At 51.0% G+C, this 6604-nt stretch overlaps 1 protein-coding gene across 7 annotated transcripts in view; it reads right to left on the bottom strand.

Moving 5' to 3' along the window:
- LOC105292562 overlaps positions 1-6604 on the bottom strand; it is a 713386-nt gene that overhangs the window by 678854 nt on the left and 27928 nt on the right. Inside the window, exon 3 of one of the 7 annotated variants that reach the window (XR_002780492.1) lies at positions 3998-4123. The exons of the other annotated variants lie outside the window; for them this stretch is intronic. The gene's annotated coding sequence lies outside the window, so the exon portion shown is untranslated. The remainder of the gene's footprint in view (positions 1-3997; positions 4124-6604) is intronic. 7 annotated transcript variants of the gene reach the window in all.

Below are 6604 nucleotides of genomic sequence, written 5' to 3'. Positions count from 1 at the left end.
AGAGTGCCTGCTGGCTTCCGGGCACTGTGCCGGGCAGTGAGAAGCGTATAAACACAGGTTCATCCCCAAGAAGTCCAGTCTAATGGGTGAGACAGATAGATATTCTACTGCAAGGGGATGAGAAGGGCTCTGGCTGCCTGTCCCAAGTCTAGAAATCGGGGAGGACTTCCTAGGGGAGGTGGAAATTCGATTGCATCTTTAAAAACCAAAGAGGATTACAGCTTACAGGAGGGTCACCGGGCTTGTAGAAGCATGGGAGGAGGCGAGCCGAATTTGGAGGGTCTGGGGCAAGAGAGAAAGGGACAGAAGCTGTATGCGCAGCATGAGCTCCAAAGAACAGGGTCTCAGATGAGGGGGTCACGGCTCTTCCCCACTGCATCGCACGCATTATTTCAGACCCCTCAGGAGGCTGCAATCAGAACTGTCTTCCCCGGGCAGCTTTCTATTCACAGGGGCACTAAATTCAGCTAACCGATGCAAATGGAGCCTGTTAAAAATGTAGACATGCACTGATAATTCAGAGGCCAGAGGCTCCCCAAAGGACCCGTGAAGAATAGCAACACCCCCGCCCCCCCTGGAGTTAGCAGCTTCAGAAGACTCGGCCAGGCCGAGAGGCAGTGCTCTGGAAAGGATGGGGCTTCTCTCAAGGACTCTGCAGCGAGTTCCGCGTGAGCACCGTGAGTCCGCCCAGAAGATGAAGGGTTCCAAAAATCATACACAAAAGCAAGTGTATCAAACTCATAAATTGTTTGATTTGTAAACACCTGGCCCATTACAAACTCTTCCAACCGCATCACCTGTTTTCGTCCTCACAGCGACCCTGAGGGGTGGGCAGGGTTTCTCCCACCTGTCTCATTTGCAGATCAGGAAGCTGGGGCTCTCACTTGAGGACTTACTTGGGCAGACAACAGAAGGTTCCAGAAAGAGGATTCTGACCTGGCCCTCTGGCCCTATGATACTTGCTAGAACAGCACAGACCCCTGGAGGCCACCTTGTCCAACTCCCCTTTAATAACCCAGGGAAGGACAGAGGGGTCCGTGACTTGCTGGTGATCGAGCTGGATGGGTCAAGATGCCAGTGTCCTAAGAATGATTAAAAAGCTGGGGACAAACCAGAGCTTTTCTGAAGCAAGGGGGAGGGCATGTGCGCACTGGTGTCTGCAGACCTGCCTAGGACCTGTCTGGAAGGAGTACGGGGCCGTGACCCCCGGGGCCCTGAGTCCAGGAGCAGTGCCCTGTGCCTCAGAGACACTTCACCCCAGGAAGAGTCCAGAATGGCCACGAGAGTGACACTCCATCCCAGGAAGAGTCCAGAACGGCCGCGGGAGCGAGGTGCTGACAAACACAGCAGAGTCCCATGGAAGGGCAGAACAGTTTTTCAGCTTTTTTCTTTAAAAACCCCAAATGGATAAAAGGTAACAGGAAAGGCATAAAATTCCAAGGATGTAAACATAAGCCACTCCCACAGAAGTCAAACAACTTTAAACATACGAAAGAAAAAGAAAAACCAATAACATAGTAATAACTTTAAAATAATATAAAAATGCACTCGTGTGCCTTTGCAAGTAAAAACACAGCATACATCTCTTTGGTCAGGTGACGGGGTGGCAAATGACTGCTGTGGAGCACACGGCTCTGGGGTGAAGAGTCGAATCCCACCGCGATCCCACCGCAGGCCCAGACGGTGTTTAGCCTCGTGCCTTCGATTCTGACTCGCATCAAACGGAACCCATCGCGTCTGCCTCCCCTTCCCTGGCCCGTGAGGTGGATGAGATCTGAGTTGCAAGGGAGTGCACGGGACGTGCACCATGTGCCAAGCCCCTGGCCTCACTCCCCAGAGATCTTCGATGTATATCGTCCCCATTTCATGACGGTGTAGACTGAGTCTCAGGGACATTAAGCACTTTGCCCCAAACCACCCATTCCCAGACGAAGCTCTGGGGGACACTAAGGTAAAAAAGACGATTCCTGCCTGCAAAGAGTTTCCGGGCTACTTGGTCACGGCACTAGAACCAGACAGAACCGGAAGTTGTCTGAGCCCCGGCCCTCCCTCCTCACTTGCTCTCCCACTGGAGATGGATCTGGGACCCACGAGTATGCCCCTGCCCCCGCCCCTGGGCACCCTGTGAGAACCAGCTCCCCAAGGGACATTCGGCCTGAGAAGCCATAGCAGGCAACATTTTGTGCCTGGGCTGGGAGGGACCAGCTCACTGCCACTGTCCTCGGGGAACCCGGGCAGATGGGAAAGCCTCTGAGTGCCAGGCACAGCCCGTAGAGTGGCGGGAGTCCCTGTGGCCAGGGCTGTCCCACCGAGGTGCGGCCGGCGCAGTAAGCACATGACCTTTGCCCCTTTGGGGCCTGTCTCCAAGCATCACGCACTATTTTAAGGCCCTCTGAGATCCAAACAGGATTCAGGGCTTGCCAGGGACCGTCTGTAAAAGTTTTCCACTGGAACAAAGATTTCAGTGCTATAACTCAGAGCATGACTGTACAATGGGATCTGATTATCAAGAGTTCCAGAATATCCTCTTCAGAGAAGCACCCCTCCTTTCTCCTTCCTGTCGTTTAAGGCTGGCAGGCGCAGGGCACGTAGAGTAAGCAAATGCTTCAGACAGGGGGTGTTGGGGTAGAAGGACCTCTTCCTCCCCTGGGGATGGCTCTGGGGCCCCTGTCCACGCTCACCATAGAGAGAGGCTCTATCCTGCTGGTGGTGCCAACAGTTAAATGCATCTGCCCAAACCCTCCTCTGCCTTCCACTTCCCTCCAAAGAAAGCCCAAGGGCCCACGTGACATGGACCCTCGCTTCTGGGATCTCGCCGGCCGCTCCGTCACCTGCTCAGCCCATCCCAGACACAGAGCCTCCTCACTCGCGGGGTTATTCCCTTGTTGCCTCCTCCCCCCAACTCCAGTTCAGGCTCTGGCCTTCTCCACCTGAGCCTGTGCCCAGCAAGTAGATACCTATGGGATCCTCACTGAGACCCAATGCACTGGCTGTCGGCTGAGCTCAGCCAACGGGAAGCCACAAGCAGGAAGTCAGAGTGCAGAAGGAGAAAAGCTCAGGGTAGAAACTGCGGGGGTCTCTCCACAGCAGGAGCGGGGTCCCCCCACACTATAGCCCCTCCAGGTGGCCCTGCCTCCACGCCCCGTCGCAGGGAGGGGCCGGCATGCTCCACCATGCTGGTTCCTTAACCCTCCCCGCCCTCTGTCCATGGCCCCTTCATTCTACCCTCCTCTGCTGAGACCACAGGACTCTGACCTGTCCAACACCTTCCTGACTGACCTGGGTGTTTGCTACTGCCGGGTCCGTTCCCCAACTTCACTAGTGTCTCTGACTCCCCGCTCTGCCTCGCTTTTCCCCACAGTACAGATGGCTCGCTAACACACTCTAAGTCCCTCCCACCGTAGATACAAGCTCCATCAGAGCACAAACTTTGTTTCACTCGCTCTGCTTTCGCGGCACCTACAGCGGGGCCAGAGGAGTGGTCAATCCTTGTGAATGAATTGGTCAGCAGACATTAATAAGACAACTCATTAGCTATGGCCTTCGAAAGGTCAACAGGTATTTACTGGGTGCCCACTGCATCCCACGTTCTCCTCCATATGCTGGGAACATATGGTGGCCGACACAGCGACGTGCCAGCCCCCATTCAGAAGAGCACCTTCCAATTCTGGCCTGTTCAGGCCAATCCTGCCCTGAGTGCCTGTGACCTAGCCTGGAGCCTGAATGTCACTATCGACAACAAGCTGTCTGCAAACACTCAGTCTGCCTGTCAAAACCCTCCTGGTGTCTGAGTGTACAGTACTGCTGTCTCAGGCCATCTGCATCCTCTGCTAGCCAGCTGACTTCAGATGTTTGCAAACCAACATGAGTGGCCATCTGATTAGAAGTGGGAGCTTAGGTTCCTCTGTGCCCCGTGCTGGCTGCTAGTGATGACCGGAGACAACAGGGTTGACAGAAGTCAGGAAGGATGACTTCATATCCCTGCTTAGCCACTCACCGGCTACATGACCTTGAACAAAGGACTTGACATCCCTGAGGCCTCGGTTTCCTCATCTGTAAAACGGGGAGACTTGTCTGTACTTTGTCCAGGGCTACCGTGAAGAAACTCTGCTTGTAAAAAAGCCTGGCACAAAGCAAAAACACACAAAAGAAAAACATGGACGCTATCATTACGTGTCTGAAGAGTAAATGCTGGGGTGAGTTTCCGATGCATTATTTTTAATAGCATGCATATGTGGGATGGAGGGGGAATCAAGCTCTAAGCTAGAAAAACGTTGAATATATTTAGTCACTCCTAAGGACCTATTTCTGTATCCTTTTGGACATATACTTCGTGAGAAACTTGCTCTTTAAAGAAAAGATGACTTTTCTCTACTGGGAGGTGTCGCCCCACTGTGTACACAGAGGATGTTATGACAAGGTATCCTGGTATTATGAGAAGGTGAGAGCATCATGCCTACATGCCTGTGTAGTTTTAAATAAATGCCATCACTTCGGGATGTTAAACGTTTGTCCCAGTTAAGGTCCTCCTATAAAAACATCCATGGAGCACCTTGCTCCAGCTTTAATTCTCACTCGTGCTGCAAGTCCATCCATCATGGGTCCACTGGGGGCTCTGCTCTGCAGGGTCCTCCTCATCCTGATGGAGCACCTGTGGGTCTGGAACCCTCCACCTGCCGTGTAGCTGAGGAAAAGCTATGCCCACACACGGAGCGCTTAAAGCTTCCGCCAGGAAGTGACACATCTCTGCTCACCTTTCATTGGCCTGAGCATGTCACGTGGCCTGGCTTGCTTCAAGAGGGAAGGACGTATCCCCATCCACAGGAAGGGGAGTAGCCTAGGACAGGGATCCCTTCTTATTTCTCTTTCACCCCCTCACCTAGCACAGTGTCTGACAAAGCTTGAAGACATTCAGGAATGTTCCTTGAATAAATGACCAAATCCTTCTTTGCACTTGACTCTCAGAGTCTGTCTGTTCATGAGACCCACAAGAAAAGCCAGGCGCATCCTGGGTGTATTAACCGAACATTCAAGCTCCCAGCCTGTGGAGCCTCATTACTCGGGTTCGAGTCCCAGCTCTGCCTTTTATTAGCTGGGTGATCTTGGGCCAAGTTAGTTCAGTTCTCTGTGCCTCAGCTTCTTCCTCTCTAAAATAGGGATGGTGATGAGTACTTAGAACATATGACTGTTATGAGGATGAAATGAAGTAATTGATGGAAAGCACTTAGGCTAGTGCCTGCCACTAGTAAACATTCAATAAATAGAAGCTATTACTATGACTACTATCAGAGTCAGGTCTTTTTAACCCCAAATGGTCAAATTTTTTATTAAATTCATTGGGGTGACATTGGTAAATAAGATTATAAGTTTCAAGTATACAGTTCTATAGCACATCACCTGTATACTGCAGTGCGTGCTCACCACCCAAAGTTTAGTTTCCTTCCATCACCATTTATTTGATTCCTCTTTACCCTCTTCGACCTCCTCCTGACCTCGAATAGTTTGAGCTGAGTCCCATGCTTTAATTCTTCCACAGTCCTCCAAATGACAAACCTTCAAACAACAACTATTTGCAATGGATAACCCAGGAAATTATACAGGAATAATTTACACTAATCTTACCCATGGCCTCCTAAAAACAATAAATCAAGAGAATTTTTCAAAAGTCCATTTTCCAAGAGCAATGGTTCACAACCATGATGAAGTTTCTAATTTCCACTCAATTTCCAGTATTCAAAAAAAAAATATGTGTTAAAACGATAAAATGTCAACTGCAATCACTCAAAAGTTTGAACTGTGTAGGTTCAGCCTTGACCTGACCCTCTACAGTCTGCATTTCAGTATTCATTCATTTTTCATTCATTCAAGAATACTTATTAACCCCCACTATCCGTCCGATAACACAGAGAACAAGAAAGACAAAGTCCCAGCTTCCACCCTCTCGTCCAAAAACAAGAAGAAAAACAAGTTAATATTTTTTTACACACAGTGATCAATGCCACAGTCGAAATCAATAGCATCCGGTGATTCAGAATCATAGAGATTGGGGAAGGGGCCCGTTAGATGCGGTGATCTAAGGAGGTGACTAAAGTTGGGGTGAGGAAGGACGAGCCTTTCAAGAAGCTGGGGGAGGAGTGTCCCAGGAGGAAGGACCAAGTGCAAAGGTCCTGTGACATGTGGAATAGGGCATCGGGGACTAACTCAAGACCGGGGGGCTGGGTGGGAGGGCAACTAGTTGAGGCTGGGAGACAGGCAGGGTCAGGCTGCTCGGGATTTCATCCGAGCAGGGAGTTGCAATGAGAAGCCTGGGAAGGATTGAAGTAAGGGCCGTTCCAGGGCTCCACTGGTTCATGTACATAGAACGGGTCATAAGGGGGCCTTGGAGGAAGCAGACAGACCAGTTAGGCAGATGCTACACATGGGCAGCGAAAGACTGGAGGCAGAGAGGAGACTTTGGAGGGAGAATGGACTAGACTCTGGTACTCAAAATGAGACACAGGTCCTTGATTTTGGTGTCACCTGTGAGCTTGTTAGAGATCCGATTCTCATGCCTTGCCCTAAACCTCTGGATGCCGGGTCAGCAATCGGGGTTTGAACAAGCCCT

The sequence above is a fragment of the Pteropus vampyrus genome, unplaced genomic scaffold, assembly GCF_000151845.1.
Source record: "Pteropus vampyrus isolate Shadow unplaced genomic scaffold, Pvam_2.0 Scaffold59, whole genome shotgun sequence".
Lineage (NCBI taxonomy): Eukaryota > Metazoa > Chordata > Mammalia > Chiroptera > Pteropodidae > Pteropus > Pteropus vampyrus.
The sequence above is the reverse complement of the archived record's forward strand: the minus strand, read 5'-3'. Positions and strand labels throughout refer to the sequence as shown.